Genomic DNA, 17,153 nt, shown 5'->3' with positions numbered 1-17,153 from the left:
ATGACCTCGGAAGGGTCCCAAAGTGGTCCTGAAATGACCCTGATGGATCCGGCAAACCATCAATAAATGGTGCCGGAAGAGTCCCCAAATGATCTCGAAATAATACAGAAAATGTCATGAAATGACCACTAAAGAGTCCCCAAATGATCCCGAAATAGTCCCGAAAAAGTCCCGAAATCAGCCCGATGGGTTCCCGTACAGATCCCGAAAACTATCCAGAAATGATACCGTAAAGGTCCTCAAATGATCCCTGACGAAAATGACCCTGACGGGATGCCGGACGGATCCCGTAAACCATCTAGAAATGATGCCGGAAGGTACCCCTTGATCCCGAAATAGTCCCGAAATTACCCCGACGGGATCCCGGACGGATCCCGAAAACTGTCCAAAAATGATGCCGGAAAGGTCCCCAAATTATCCACTAATATACCCGAAATGACCCTGATGGGATCCCGAAAACCATCCAGAAATGATGCCGAAAGGGTCCCCAAATGATCCCGTATTAGTCGAGAAAAAGTCCCGAAATGATCCCGACGGGAACCCGGACGGATCCCGAAAACTATCCAGAAATGATGCCAGAGAGTTTCCATTCCTCTTTTCTCCAATGTATTGGTTCTTATCTATCTAATCGACAGTGTGTGGTCACTTTTAATGGTGTATCCTCTAGTTCCTTTGTGGCAACCTCTGGTGTTCCTCAGGGAAGTATATTAGGACCACTATTTTTTATTTTATTTATTAATGACATTAGTAGTTGTTTTTCATTTTCTAAGTGTTTGTTGTATGCAGATGACTTAAAGATTTTCTCAATAGTCAAGACACCTGATGACGTTCTAAAGTTGCAAAGTGATATCAATAAAATATATCAGTGGTGTCTGAACTCACGTCTGTCTCTTAATCCGTCTGAATGTTTCCATATGACCTACTCTAAGTCAACTTCCGTCTTGCGCACAAGGTATACTATTTCTGATTGCGAACTTCAGTGCATAAGCGAGATTAAAGACCTTAGTGTCCTCTTTGATAGTAAGTTCTTTTAATAGTCATATTAATTATGTAACTTCTAAATCTTATTCCATTCTTGGTTTTGTTAGGCGTAATACCTCCAAATTTTCTGATCCTTAACGACTTCTTCGGAATTTCTTTCCTTCCTATGGATATAACTTCAGAACAAGTTATGCTAGTTATGCTACTGTTAAACGCGCTACTTGTGAGTTCAATGTACTAAGTAAAAAAGTCTCTCTTGATTTTTCGCTTCCAAGAGCCGATTTTTTGATAGTTTCGAATTCCGCTTTTAAGCTGTATATTTTAGTAACAATTAAGCTGTATCTAATACTTTCTTAGATTCTATAGTCTATAAGGATTTTTGTCCAATGACTTATTAATAATAATAATAATAAATAAATAAATAAATGATCCCTTAATAGTCCCGAAATGACCCTGACGGGATCCCAGACGGATCCCGAAACCATCCAGAAATGATTCCGAAAGGATCCTCAAATGAAATAACCCCGATGGGATCTCGGACGGATCCCGAAAAACATCTAGAAATGATGGCGGAAGGGACCCCAAATGATCCCGACATAATCCCGAAATTACCCCATCCGCATCCCAGACGAATCTCGAAATATATCCAGAAATGATGCCGGATATGTCCCCAAATGATCGCGAAATAGTCCCGGTATGATCCCGGAATAGTCCCGAAAATGTTCCGAAACAACCCCACGGGATCCCGAACGGATCCCGAAAACTATACAGAAATTATCCCGGAATGGTCCCGAAAAAGTCCCGAAATTACCACGGCGGGATCCCGGACGGATCTTGAAAACTATCCAGAAATGATGCCGGAAAGGTCCCCAAATGATCCCCTAATAGTCCCGAAATGATCCCGACGAGATGCCGGACGGATCCCCAAAACCATCTAGAAATGATGCCGGAAGGTACCCCAGATGATCCCGAAAAAGTCCTGAAATGACCTCGACGTGATCCCGGACGAATCCCGAAAACCATCCAGAAATGATGCGGGAAGGGACCCCAAATTATCCCGAAAAAGTCCCGAAATGATCCCGGCGGGATCCTGGACGGATACCGAAAACCATCCAGATATGATGCCGGAGAGGTCCTCAAATGATCCCCTAATAGTCCCGAAATTACCCTGACGGGATTCCGGACGGATCCCGAAAACCATCCAGAAATGATGCCCAAAGGGTCCCCAAATGATGCCGTATTAGTTGAGAAAAATTCCCGCAATGACTCCGACGGGATCCCGGACGGGCCCCTAAAACCATCCAGAAGTGATGCCGGAAGGGACCCCAAATGATCCCGAAAAGGTCTCGAAATGACCGCGACGGGATCCTGGACGGATACCGAAAACCATCTAGAAATGATGCCGGTAGGTAGCCCAAATGGTCCCGAAATAATCCCGAAATGACCCCGTCCGCATCCCGGACGGATCTCGAAAACTATCCAGAAATGATGCAGGAAGGTTCCTTAAATGATCCCCTAATAGTCCCGAAATGACCCTAACGGGCTCCCGGACGGATCTCAAAAAACATCCAGAAAATATCCAGGATAGGTTCCTAAATTACCCCGACATAGTCCAAAAAAAGTTCCGAAATTACCCCAAGGGGATCCACGACGGATCGCGAAAACCATACAGAAATGATTCCAGAAGGGTCCCAAAATGATTCCGAAATAGTCCGGAAATGGCCCCGAAGGGATGCCGCACGGATCCAGGAATGATCCCGGAAGGGTCCCAAAACTATCCCGAAAAAGTAACAAAAAAATCTAGAAATTACTCCTACGGCACCACGGACGGATCCAGAAATAACCTCGGAAGGGTCCCCAAATGATCCCAAAATGGTCCCGAAATGACCCTGATGGATCCGGCAAACCACCAAGAAATGATGCCTGAACGGTCCCCAGATGATCCCGAAATAATACAGAAAAAGTCATGAAATGACCCCTCAAGGGTCCCCAAATGATCCCGAAATAGTCCCGGTATGATCCCGGAATAGTCCCGAAAATGTTCCGAAACAACCCCACGGGATCCCGAACGGATCCCGAAAACTATACAGAAATTATCCCGGAATGGTCCCGAAAAAGTCCCGAAATTACCACGGCGGGATCCCGGACGGATCTTGAAAACTATCCAGAAATGATGCCGGAATGGTCCCCAAATGATCCCCTAATAGTCCCGAAATGATCCCGACGAGATGCCGGACGGATCCCCAAAACCATCTAGAAATGATGCCGGAAACTATCCTCCAGAAATCTTGCCGGAAAGGTCCTCAAGTAATCCCCTAATAATCCTGAAATGACCCTGACGGGATCCCGGATAGATCCCGAAAACCATCCAGAAATGATGCCGAAAGGGCCCCAAATGATCCCGTGTCAGTCGAGAAAAAGTCCCGAAATAACCCCGATGGGATCTCGGACGGATCCCGAAAAACATCTAGAAATGATGGCGGAAGGGACCCCAAATGATCCCGACATAATCCCGAAATTACCCCATCCGCATCCCAGACGAATCTCGAAATATATCCAGAAATGATGCCGGATATGTCCCCAAATGATCGCGAAATAGTCCCGGTATGATACCGGAATAGTCCCGAAAATGTTCCGAAACAACCCCACGGGATCCCGAACGGATCCCGAAAACTATACAGAAATTATCCCGGAATGGTCCCGAAAAAGTCCCGAAATTACCACGGCGGGATCCCGGACGGATCTTGAAAACTATCCAGAAATGATGCCGGAAAGGTCCCCAAATGATCCCCTAATAGTCCCGAAATGATCCCGACGAGATGCCGGACGGATCCCCAAAACCATCTAGAAATGATGCCGGAAGGTACCCCAGATGATCCCGAAAAAGTCCTGAAATGACCTCGACGTGATCCCGGACGAATCCCGAAAACCATCCAGAAATGATGCGGGAAGGGACCCCAAATGATCCCGAAAAAGTCCCGAAATGATCCCGGCGGGATCCTGGACGGATACCGAAAACCATCCAGATATGATGCCGGAGAGGTCCTCAAATGATCCCCTCATAGTCCCGAAATTACCCTGACGGTATTCCGGACGGATCCCGAAAACCATCCAGAAATGATGCCCAAAGGGTCCCCAAATGATGCCGTATTAGTTGAGAAAAATTCCCGCAATGACTCCGACGGGATCCCGGACGGACCCCTAAAACCATCCAGAAGTGATGCCGGAAGGGACCCCAAATGATCCCGAAAAGGTCTCGAAATGACCGCGACGGGATCCTGGACGGATACCGAAAACCATCTAGAAATGATGCCGGTAGGTAGCCCAAATGGTCCCGAAATAATCCCGAAATGACCCCGTCCGCATCCCGGACGGATCTCGAAAACTATCCAGAAATGATGCAGGAAGGTTCCTTAAATGATCCCCTAATAGTCCCGAAATGACCCTGACGGGGTCCCGGACGGATCCCGAAACCATCTATAAATGATGCCGGAAGGGACCCCAAATTATCCCGACATAATCGCGAAAAGACCCCGTCCGCATCCCAGACGGATCTCGAAAATTATCCAGAAATGATGCCGGAAGTGTCCCCAAATGATCGCGAAATAGTCCCGGTATGATCCCGGAATAGTCCCGAAAGTGTCCCAAAACAACCCCGACGGGATCCCGAACGGATCCCGAAAACTATACAAAAATTATCCCGGAATGGTCCTAAAATCAACCCGAAATAGTCCCGAAAATACCCCGGCGGGATCCCGGACGGATCTTGAAAACTATCCAGAAATGATGCCGGAAAGGTCCCCAAATGATCCCCTAATAGTCCCTAAATGACCCTGACGGGATCTCGGACGGATCCCAAAAACCATCCAGAAATGATGCCGAAAGGGTCCCCATATGATCCAGTATTAGTCGCGAAGAAGTCCCGAAATGACCCCTACGAGATGCCGGACGGATCCCCAAAACCATCTAGAAATGATGCCGGAAGGTAGTCCAAATGATCCCGAAAAGGCCTGAAATGATCCCGACGGGATCCCGGACGAATCCCGAAAACCATCCAGAAATGATGCCGGAAGGGACCCCAAATGATCCCGAAAAAGTCCCGAAATGATCCCGACTGATACCGAAAACCATCCAGATATGATGCCGGTCCCGAAATGACCCTGATGAGATCCCGGACAGATCCCGAAAACCATACAGAAATGACGCCGAAAGGGTCCCCAAATGATCCCGTATTAGTTGAGAAAAAGTGCCGAAATAACCCCGACGGAATCCCGGACGGATCCCGAAAACCATCTAGAAATGATACCAAAAGGGTCCCCTAATGATCCCGCATTAGTCGCGAAAAAGTCCCGAAATGACCCCGACGGGATCCCGGACGGATTGCGAAAAACATCCTGAAATGATGCCGAAAGGGTCCCTAAATAATCCCGTATTAGTTGAGAAAAAGTATGGAAATGACCCCGACAGAATCCCGGACGAATCCCGAAAACCATTCAGAAATGATGCCGGAAGGGACCCCAAATGATCCCGAAAAATTCCCGCAATTACCCCGACGGGATCCCGGACGGATCCCGAAAACCATCCAGAAATGATGCCGAAAGGGTCCCCAAATGATCCAGTATTAGTCGCGAAGAAGTCCCGAAATGACCCCGACGAGATGCTGGAGGGATCCCCAAAACCATTTAGAAATGAAGCCGGAAGGTACCCCAAATGATCCCGAAAATATCCTGAAATGAACCCGACGGGATCCCGGAGGGTCCCCAAATAATCCCGTATAAGTAGAGAAAAAGTCCCAAAATGACTCCGACGGGATCCCGAACGGATCCCGAAAACCATCCAGAAATGATGCCGGAAGGGTCCTCAGTTGATCCCCTAATAGTCCCGAAATGATCCCGGGCGGATCCCGGACGGATCCCGAAAACCATCCAGAAATGGTGCCGAAAGGGTCCCCAAATAATCCCGTATAAGTAGAGAAAAAGTCCCGAAATGATCCCGAAAACCATCCAGAAATGATGCCGCAAGGGTGCCCAAATAATCCCGTATTAGTAGAGAAAGAGTCCCGAAATAACCCCGACGGGATCCCGGACGGATACCATTATTATATTACTTTCCCATTTATAATATATATTAGATTAGATATTAGATATTAGATTAGATAGATTAGATTAGATTGGATATTAACCTAGCAGAGTACCCGACGTCGTTTGGGTATAAATAAAAGCAGTACTATATAGACTAATATATTAGACTAATCCCAACCCCCATTTGTATGGCATATGCCACGCCCCTTTTTCGCTATCCCCAATTTTTCCCCATGGGGTAGGGATTAGTCTTATATACCTCCTCACCTAATTTCAGTCGTCTACTTTAATAAAAAAAAAATAAATGTAAGGTGCGATAACCTCCGAAGAGATCTAAGGCCGAGCTTCTCTTCCAATTTGCGTCGTGCTCCTCTTGATTTTCCCTACAAATTGGCCGGACGGGACCTACATGTTTTATGCCGACTCCGAACGGCATCTGCAAAGCAGATGAGTTTTCACTGAGAGCTTTTCATGGCAGAAATACACCCGGAGTGCTTGCCAAACACTGCCGAGGGGCGACCCCGCTTAGAAAAATTTTCTTCTAATTGAAAAATCTTATTTCTAAAATTTTGATGTTGATCTGCCCGGGAGTTGAACCCAGGGCATACGGTGTGATAGGCGGAGCACGCTACCATCACACCACGGTGGCGTCTAGCTTTAATACTTTCAGATATATTGACAACGAAAAATTCCATTTGTATGGGAGGTGCCACGCCCCCTTTTTGGTTATACCTAGTTTTTCTGGAGGGGGTGGGCATTGGTCTCGTATAACCACTCACCTAATTTCAGTCGTCTAGGCTTAATACTTTCAGATATATTGACAACGAAAAATTCCATTTGTATGGGAGTTGCCACGCCCCCTTTTTGGTTATACCCAGTTTTTCTGGAGGGGTTAGGGATTGGTCTCGTATAAGCACTCACCGAATTTCAGTCGTCTAGCCTTAATACTTTCAGATATATTGACTATGAACAATTCTAGTTGTATGGGAGGTGCCACGCCCCCCTGTCGAAAACTTTTTTTATATAGCCTACCATAGATTGACGCACTCAGGGTATGTCATAGCAAAATGTCCTTCGATTCCATTCTACGGTTTTAGCTGCAAGTCTAAACATACATACAGACATACTTTCACAAATATATAGTAGATATATTAGATTGAAAAAATGAATAATTGTATGGCCTTTTTTAAAGTGTGAAATTTGTCAACTTAACCTGTAAAACTTTTGAATAAAAAGCAAACAAAATACCAAACGAAAATGTAATTAAAGTGTCTTCTCCCTTTTAAATACCGTTACATAAATATTATTGTAGAATGTATTTATTAATCATATACATACTGTTACGAATATTAGCAACACTAAGGGGTACTGCCATCTCTAAGCCGACGCTAAGCAGCGCCTTTTGTGCACATCAATCCAAGATGGAAGAACAGAAGGCATATATGGCATCTCAACTGGAATCGCAGGAGAACCGTATAACATCGAAGATTGAAGCACAAGAGGCACGAATATCCGAAATTTCGGCACAAATATCAGCGCAGATCTCTGCACAACTGGAGGACGTATTTCTTCGAAGATGGAGGCGCCAGACACAAAAATTTTGCAACTTGAGAACAAAATCGATGCCGAGATTGAAACATTGTGAGGTCATATACAGGAGTTGCAGCTAAATCGCCCGGTTGTTTCAGCAAGCAATACGAAGGTAAAAACTCCATCTTTTGACGGCTCTGTTCCTTTCCAGGTGTTTAAGATTCAGTTTGAGAAGACCGCTGGAGTGCTGAAGATAAAATTGCTGCACTATTCGTGACATTGAAAGGATCTGCTGCTGAAATCCTACAGACTATTCCCGAGGGGGAACGGAACAACTACGAAACATTGATGAGTGCTCTAGAGAGGCGATACGGAACTGAGCATAGGAGACAGATATACCAAATGGAGTTACTGAACCGCTTCCAGAAGCCTGGTGAGACATTGCAAGAGTTTGCGTCGGATGTTGAAAGGCTGGCACATTTAGCGAATGCGGACGCACCCGTGGAATACACTGAAATGGTTAAGATTCAGAGCTTTATAAATACCATACGGGATGTCGAAACAAAGCGAGCTACATACGCAAACCCAAAGCCAACATTCGCAGAAACGGTTTCGCAAGCTTTGATTCAGGAAACAGCGTCGCTTCTGGGTAAAGCAGCACGTCGTGTGGAAGTAGAAAGGCCAGAGTGGGTAGACGCAATATTGGAGGCGCTGAAAGGATCACAAAAGCGGAGTGGGAGATTTATCAAATGCTTCAAATGCGGGAAGCCCGGTCACATTGCACGTCATTGCGATCTTGATCCTAGTGGTTGCAACAGCATGAGTGGTCTTAATAACAAAGATGGAAGGGATGAGCAAGAGCGAGTAAGATGTAGAGATCGAGAGCTAGCTCCAGTTATTGAATGTCCTGTGATATCTGTGTCGAAAATTGGTAGAAAATCGAGCAGCCTTACCGTCAGAGGAAATGTGGATGGCAAAGAACGTGTACTGACTGTAGATACGGGCGCATCTCCTTTAATTCGATCTGACTTGGTCAACAGGAGAGTAAAAACGTTACCTGGAGCAAGGTTGCGTACAGTCACTGACGAGTATAACCAAGTCCAAGGAGAAGTGGTATGTGAGGTATTAATTGGAAAGGTCATGGTTCTACACAAATTCATTGTGGCGGAGAGTGTTGATGAAGTCATATTGGGAGTGGACTTTTTCGTTGACCATGACATCAGCATCGATATGCGGAGAAAGATTATGCGCTATTAGAACCAGGATGTGCGACTTAGCTTCAGTTTGGAAAAGGGGTTCAGCAGTAATCGAGTACTGGTGGAGAAGAGTCGACAAAGATCACGAAAGTCAAAGGTAAATGTTGATGGACCGAATGGGCCAAACAAAACAAAATCAAAGATACCTGCGAGAGAAACACTGGCTTTGACAAACCCTAACGGACGCACTAAAACGAAGGAAAGACTTTTCCAGGAAGAATTCGAGGGTAGTTTCAAGCCGGGGCGCACTACTGTTGTGAAACGTTGGAACGATACTGATTATACGAAGCCAATCCATTAAGCGCAAGCTCTACGAAGTAGTTAATTGGCCAAACAACAAGGTGTGAGGGAACGGCCCAGGGTAATGAGTAGTAAGATGAAACGCAGGGACGATGAGAAAAATAATTCGGAAGGTTTCTTGGAGGGAGATTTGGTACTGCTATACAACCCTCAACGGCGGAAAGGTGTTCCATCCAAATTTCGGTGCAGTTGGGAAGGCCCGTACAAAGTTGTGAAGAAGATAAGTGATACCACCTTCCGCATACAATCCATTGGGAAACCACGAAGTAGAAGAGTGGTACATTGGGAGATGCTAGCGGCGTTTAGATCGGGAGATTTGTCTGATCGGGACGATCAGACTTAAGTAGAGGGCAGTGTTACGAATATTGGCAACACTAAGGGGTACTGCCATCTCTAAGCCGATGCTAAGCAGCGCCTTGTATGCACATCCATAAAACAGTCATTATGTATCTACATAAACGAATCAATCATTATGTCTTCACATATGTAGGTACACGCAGCTGAGAAGCAACGCACAACCACATGCATATATCTGAGATACTCCCGAAAGTATGCAAGTATGCAATGAGAGAAGCTATAAAATCGTGCAATTTTAGTTACAGCTGAGAAATTTGAGAGCTGATGGCCAACTAGTAGATTCTGGAAATGGAAGCGCATAGAAGATGCGACCGAGGAAATCAGAGAGTATAAAAGGCAGCAAATGTAGAGGCGCTGGAATCAGTTTCAATTAAGCACGCTATCTGTCGAGCAATTGCAGTATTATCAGTTGTAGTGTTATTGTAAAGAACTTTAATAAAGGCCATTTTGCATTATTAAATATTGGAGTTATTTCTTCAACAGTTTAGTGATTTGAACTTAGCAGAAGATTGCAAATAAGAAGATTTGCCGTAAATTCGTTACAATACATATACAGAGATACGAATGTATTATCAATCGAACAGTTAAATAGGTGGATGGTGGCATTCTTCCGATGTATATTGTCCCTGCCAAAATCGTTGGTTCATGTGTTTCGTTTTTGACGTGTTGGAGTATCTAAAGGATTACCTACTCTAGCTCTGGCTTTGCTTGTGAGTACCCTATGCAATATTTACTTGGGAGTATTTTGAGAAGTATCTACTCTCCCGAGGGTATTCCACGGAGTACTCAGAAACACAGTGAGAGACGGAGTATGTGGTCCTCTCCTACCCTGCATAAATCAGGTGTACTCCGTGCAATTTTATGTTCCATTTTCGGCATATTGGGGTATTTAGAGGATCAACTACTGCAGTTCTCGCTTTGCTTGTGTGTACTCTAAAGAGTATTTACTTGGGAGTATTTTGAGAAGTATCTACTCTCCCAAGGGTATTATTTAATTTATTAAAAATAATAATGTTACGAATATTAGCAAAACTAAGGGGTGCTGCTATCTCTAAGCCGATGCTAAGCAGTGACGCGAATTCACATCAATAATTCAATCATTATGTATCTACATAAACGAAACAATAATTACGTCTATACATATTGTAACGAATTTGCTGCAAATCCTCTTATTTGCAATCCTCTGCTAAGTTCGAATCACTAAACTGTTGAATAAATAACTCCCATATTGAATAATGGAAAAATGGCCTTTATTAAAGTACTTCACAATAACACTTATACTTTGCTACTCGCTGGCTTAAATAACCAAACTGACTGATAACTCAAATGAAACTCTACTATTGGCCGTTAGATCGCGTGCTTAATCAAACTGATTGATAGCTCAACTCAAACTGAATTACAGCGCCTCTACATCTGTTGCCTTTTATACCCTTTGGTTTCCTCGTTCGCATTTTTTCAGAATCTACTAGCATTGTCCATGAGCTCTCAAACTTCTCAGCTATAACTAAAATTGCACAATTTTATACATCTTTTAGGCGCTTCCAGAATCTACTAGTCCAGTAGCTCTCAAACTTCTCAGATATATGCATGTGTTTGCGCATTGACTCTCCGCTGTTCGTATTCGTACATGGTACATATGTGTAGACGCAACTATTTATTCGTTTATGTAGATACATAAAGATTGAATTATTGATGTGAATGTTTGTAGTTTACATTCTCTCGCGCGCACATAGGCGTATAAGTAAATGCATCTGTGTGTGACATCTCTTGGCTGCCTTATATATGTGTATACATGATTTGATTATTGACGTAAATATCGCTTAGCATGGCCTTAGTGATGGTATAGCTTAGTGAGTCTAATATCCGTGAAAATATGTACCATGTACGTATACGAGCAGCGGAGAGTCAATGCACAAACACATGCATATATCTGAGATACTCCTGAAAGTATGCAATGAGAAAAGGTATAAAATTGTCCAATTGTAGTTATAGCTGAGAAGTTTGAGAGCTAATGGTAACTAGTTGATTCTGGAAGCGCCTAGAAGATGCAACGTTGAAATCAGAGAGTATATAAGGCAGCAAATGTAGAGGCGCTGGAATTCAGTTTGATTTGAGCTATCAAGCAGTTTCGATTAAGACGCTATCTAGCAAAGACAATAAACAGGTAATGGAGCGTGTTTGTTTATTGGAAACCAACTTGTAGTTAGCTTCTTTTCCTGCTGGGTAGAGATGTTAGTTTATTGGTAAAAAACTTGTAGCTAGGTCCCTCTCCTGCTGGTTATCTATCATTGGAAATCTTATTTTTCAGCTTAAAAAAGATTTAAATTGCGTTTTCGAGAAAAGTTGAAAATATTCATTGAATTTTTTCTTTTTGCTGACGTTCAATAGTTCAACAGTTCTACAAAGTTTCATCGCAATTGAAGATATACAAATTTTACCCCCCTCCCCCTATGCAGATTTCAAACAAGATTTTAAACTTTGTTGAACTGAGAAATTCATTATCGTCTACACCTTTAGTATTCAGTTGCCATTTGGGTTTTGTTTGCGTTTCTGGATTCGATTTCTAGTTTCGGTGCGGTTTAGATTTGAGTTCCAGCTTAGTTTGCTGTTGTTGTAGAAGCGACAAAGATACTCCCCAAAGGTTTTTGTGCGTGTTTCAATGTTGATGGTCTTTTGGCGAATAAATATATATAGATCCGCTGCGTTACGGAAACAAGAGCAATTACCGAAAAAGCCGGACCAACGCCAGAAAGATTTTTATGAGGAGCTTCTCCTGCTACATATATGTATGTATGTATGTATAATATATTCATATTTGTAACAGAATTTCGCTCGGTTAAGTGAAGTTGAAAAATGGGTTGCGGAAGCTTTATATTGCGCTTATCAATCCGTAAACCCTGTTCAGTTTTGGTTTCGTACTCCTTTCTAGTTTCGCTTTTAGTTTGAGTTTCAGTCCCGCAATCGTTTCTGGTTTCATTTTGGTCTCACTTCCGGTTTGAACTCTATTTTCTGTCCGGGTTTCTGTTCTGCTTCGGATACCGGTGTACGTTCTCGTTTCGGCTTCCATCTACATATGTTTCTTTGTTTTCCTTTCCTCTCCCTTCCTTTGCTTTCTTCTTTTATTTGCTCTCTTTCTGCTATTTCTATTTCTAACTTTTATTTTCTTTCCCTATACTGCGTCTTCTTTCCCCTCTTCTTCTTCTTCAAATATTTTATATTGTGACGAATATTAGCAACACTAAGGGATACTATTATCTCTAAGGCGATGCTAAGCAGTGACTTGTATGCACATCAATAGATCAATCATTATGTCTACACATATGAACGTACACGCAGCGGAGAAGAGACGCAGAAACACATGCAGATATCTTATCTGAGATGCTCCCAAAAGTATGCAATTATAATTGTGGAAGTGTCGCTCACAAATACACGCGCAAATGAGAAGTTATACACGTGCATCTGTAGTTATAATTATATACCAGTAACTTAGTAAATTCTGGAAGCTCCTAGAAGATGCAAGGAGGAAATCACAGAGTATAAAAGGCAGCAACAGTAGAGGCGCGACAATCAGTTTGATTTAAGCAAGCTATTGGTTGTAAAGTATCAGTGTATTGTGAAGTACTTTAATAAAGGCCATTTTGCATTATTGAATATTGGAGTTATTTATTCAACAGTTTAGCGATACGAACGTTAGCAGAAGATTTGGAAGAAGAGGAATTGCAGTGAATTCGTTACAATATTTACCTTTCCTTATCCATCTCATTTCCTAATAACCGTTTATCCAGTCGGACCTGTCAGATACCGTCATATATACAGCAGTGACTGTAACCCAAACTTGTATTACAGTCGCAAGACTAAACCGCATCTTAACCGCAGCCGCAAGTCTAAGCCGACGTAACATCTGCCCTAGCCTTATATCCCTAGCCTTTAACGCAACCGTAAATGTAACTTTGACTGTAAATGTAAACAGATTTTATGGAACATTTTTTCATTTTCGTCTGTGTGCATCTAGATCTTCTTCATCATTATTTCAACCATCACTTCTTTTGCCTCTCCGTTTTTTCCATTTTCTTCTATCTTCTATCTTCATCTTTAATTTTACTTTTCCCATTGACAGAATGCCAGAGTTATTAAATGTTTCAAGTGCGGCAACCCAGGTCACATTGCACGTCATTGCGATCTTGGTCCTAATAGTTCCAACAATGTGGGTGGCCGTAAACGCAAAGCTGGCGGAAATGAGCAAGAGTGTGTCGGATGTAAAGAACGAAAACTTGCCCCGGCTATTGAATGTCCTGTGATATCTGTGTCGCAAATTGGAAGGAAATCAAGCAGTCTTACCGTCAGAGGGAATGTGGATGGTAAAGAACGTGTACTGACTGTAGATACGGGCGCATCTCATTCCTTGATCCGATCTGACTTGTTCAACAGGAGAATAAAACCGTTACCTGGAGCAAAGTTGCGTACGGTCACTGGCGAGTATAACCAATTTCAGGAAGAAGTGATATGTGAAGTCTTGATTGGAAAGGTCACGGTTCTACACAAATTCGTTGTGGCGAAGATCGTTGAAGAAGTCATATTGGGAGTGGATTTCTTGGTTGACCATGACATCAAGATCGATATGCAGAGAAGGGTGATGCGTTATGAGAACCAGGATATACCACTTAACTTCAGTTTGCGGAAAGGATTCAGTAGTAATCGTGTACTGGTGGAGAAGACTCGACAAAAACAACGGAAGTCAAAGGCAAAGGTTAATAGGTCGAATGGGCCAAATAAAGCAAAACCAAAAATACCTGCGAGAGAAACACTGGCATTGACAAAACCTAAAAGACGCAGGAAAACGAAGCAACGAATTTCCGAAAAAGAATGCGAGGGTAGTTTCAAGCCGGAGCGCACTACTCTTGTGAAATGTGGGAACGATACTGATTATGCGAAGCCAACCCGTCAAGCGCAAGCTTTACGAAGTTGTTAATTGGCCAAGCAACAGAGTGCGAGGGAACGATCCAGGATAATGAGTAGTAAGATGAAATACAGCTAGACAAGGAAAATAATTTGAAAGGTTTCCGGGACGGAGATTTGGTACTGCTATACAACCCTTACCGGCGGAAAGGTGTTCCATCCAAATATCGGTGCAGTTGGGAAGGCCCGTACAGAGTTGTGAAGACGATCAGTGATGTTGTCTACTGCATACAAGCAATTGGGAAATCACGAAATAGAAGAGTGGTACATTTGGCGATACTAGAGATTTGTCTGATCGGGACGATCAGACTTAGGTGGAGGGCAGTGTTACGAATATTAGCAAAACTAAGGGGTGCTGCTATCTCTAAGCCGAGGCTAAGCAGTGACGCGAATTCACATCAATAATTCAATCATTATGTATCTAAATAAACGAAACAATAATTGCGTCTACACATATGTACCATGTACGTATACGAGCAGCGGAGAGTCAATGCACAAACACATGCATATATCTGAGATACTCCTGAAAGTATGCAATGAGAAAACCTGTAAAATTGTCCAATTGTAGTTATAGCTGAGAAGTTTGAGAGCTAATGGCAACTAGTAGATTCTGGAAGCGCCTAGAAGATGCAACGTTTAAATCAGAGAGTATATAAGGCAGCAAATGTAGAGGCGCTGGAATTCAGTTTTATTTGAGCTATCAAACAGTTTCTATTAAGACGCTGTCTAGCGAGCCATAGCAGTATTACTTTCAAAGTCAGTTTCAGTTATGCTATCAGTTTGGTTGTTAAGCCAGCTAGTTGCAAAGTATAAGTGTTATTGTGAAGTACTTTAATAAAGGCCATTTTTCCATTATTCAATATTGGAGTTATTTATTCAACAGTTTAGTGATACGAACTTAGCAAAAGGGCAAATAAGAGGATTTGCAAGTAAATTCGTTACAATAATAATTACGTACATTACAATACAAAACAATCTAAATCTAAAAATGGAGCTACATTTATAAACATCAATGTTTTTGAATTGCCTCCCAATCAGAGCTGGGCAAATCGATTACATTACCCATTACATTCCTCAGTAATTGGAAAAAGTAATCAATTCCTTTCCTCCACAGCAAAGGAATTGATTACATTTCAATTCCTTAAAAAAAAATACCAAAAGTAATTTCGTTTTTTTTTGAGGCTCGAATACAAAAAATTTTTTGTTTGTAATTGAAAAAAAATACTTTGCGCAATTGTAATTTCTTTCACAGTAGTTTCGAAAGGAATTGAAAATGTAATTGAAAATTTTACAATTTCTTTACAAGGAATGGAAAAAGTACTTTCGAATTTCCCATTCCATTCCTCAATGGAATTGCGAATGTAATTGAAAAACTACAAGTTAGTTTGTGTATAGGAACTTACTCCGGTTTATGTGGGTGACTTTTCGGGACACATTTTTCATTATTTCATCAGATTTTTCTTGTGAATGGTAACAGAAAGCATTTGGAAACACCAGTGAATATAAAATCACCCTCTTAAAGTTCCCAGCTAAGTAAGGGCATCTCCTTTCCTTCCTCCGCTATCAAAGGGTGGTGGCTATAGGAAAGCAGCATACTTTTTAATTTTCTGTGATACATTCAGCTGGCATAACGTAAACATCATCAATGTTCCGGAAAACTTTTTTCTCGTATTCTTGATATTTTGATCCATCCATAGTTGGCTGCTCTGAACCATATTGTAATAAATAATATTAGATCAGACAATGGCAAGTCGTCCGTATAAAACCTCAGAAGCGTTTGAAGTGAAGTGCAACTAAGATATAGCGGCACTAGGTGCTACTACATTTGTCAATGCCAAATGCTTTTTTATTTTTAAAAGTTTGCGTAAAAATTATGCATCGTGTCGCTTCCTTGTTCAAAAAGTTTAGTGGTCAGATGTTCTTCTGTGCCGCATTGACTTTAAGTCGAGATATTTGCATTTCCACCTCCCCCCAGTACGATGTTTGTCATGGTATCAGGTTCAAGGACTATGTTAGACAGTTTATCATCTCCTCGCTTTGGCAATGAGGCGTTATGCAAAATTTGTTAGTTTTTAGGTAACGGTATCCCCATTATTCTTATCATACCTACGTTAAAATATATATGTACATCAAATGCACGTGTGTTTATGACTAAACTCTTAAAAACTGGACCCATTTTAATGAACATTTTTTTATATGTTCAAGGAGAATTGTGGATGCTTTAGTTTCACAGCTTGGTCCGTTTTCTTTCTTATTTTCCCGAGAAATTTATCAGGTGCCGACATATTTTATACAAAACTAATTTATGTAGCGATTTCCTTGTAATTTCTTTCCGGCGTTTTTGACGATTTTTCCAGACAACAATGCTTGCCACATTGTTTAAACAAGTAACAATTGGCGAAAATCCTTTTTCTGAAAAATCGGTTATATGGGGCACCAAAATATACTCGCTCTCTTAATTTCAAGATATCGCAAAAATTGAAGTACTAGTTTGCGTTCAAACAGACGGACGGATAGCAACAGTTCCTTATCCTGATCATTTCGGTATGCTTATTTGTTTGTTTTTCTCTTCTCCTTTAATAAGGACTTACAATTTCCGAGAACCAGATTGAACTTAATATACAATTTAATTTTCATGAAAGGTACTGCATTAATAGGTATTGCATTATTTCAAAAGGTTTGCTGCTAGAAA

Source organism: Eurosta solidaginis, chromosome 3 (assembly GCF_040869045.1).
Source record: "Eurosta solidaginis isolate ZX-2024a chromosome 3, ASM4086904v1, whole genome shotgun sequence".
NCBI classification, from domain to species: domain Eukaryota; kingdom Metazoa; phylum Arthropoda; class Insecta; order Diptera; family Tephritidae; genus Eurosta; species Eurosta solidaginis.
Note: the sequence above shows the minus strand (reverse complement) of the source record.